This window comes from Octopus bimaculoides, chromosome 11 (assembly GCF_001194135.2).
Source record: "Octopus bimaculoides isolate UCB-OBI-ISO-001 chromosome 11, ASM119413v2, whole genome shotgun sequence".
Classification (NCBI taxonomy): domain Eukaryota; kingdom Metazoa; phylum Mollusca; class Cephalopoda; order Octopoda; family Octopodidae; genus Octopus; species Octopus bimaculoides.
The window spans coordinates 15692572-15693346 of NC_068991.1; positions in this window are offsets into that span (position 1 = coordinate 15692572).

Here is a 775-nt window from a genome sequence, read left to right on the forward strand (position 1 = left end):
TATATATATATATATATAAAGCCTAATTTCTCAAGACTGGTAGCAGCGTGTTACATATCCCAGGGCCCCAATGTATGTATGTATGTATGTATGTATGTATGTATGCATTTTGTTATTATTTGTATATGTATGTATCTTTGTTATTTGTATTTATTTTTTGTATTTTGGTTATTTTTATGATACCTCGGTCCATGGAAAAAACTGTCTTGCTTGAAACCAGTGCTTGGTGCAAAAACGGTTTGGGAACCATTGATGAAGATCATCACCACTAACACGCATACCTACCTGAAGTCTGCTACCCCCATTACTAACACCACTACAAGTACCACCGCATGACCTACCATCACCAGCAAATCGGTGCCACTGTTAGCCGACACCACCACTAATACTAACACCAGCACCACTAACAATGCGACCAAGGCCAGCACCGTCACTACCAACAACTGAAACAATACTAGTACCATCACCAATAAATACTACCACGTCTATTTCCATGACCGACACCAACACCGCCTACACCATACCTAACAATATCTCTAACACTACCACCGAGACTAACACTAGCTCTGGTACCAATACCACCAATAGCTCGAGCAAGGGCAACATTATCACCAAGACAATCTCCAGCCATACCACTCACAGCTCCAACACCAACACCAACATTGATACAGACATTATCAGCAAGCAATACCACAAATGCCAGCTAAAGACATCATCACCACCACCACCACCACCACCACCACCACCATCACCCCATCATCATCATCACCATCAC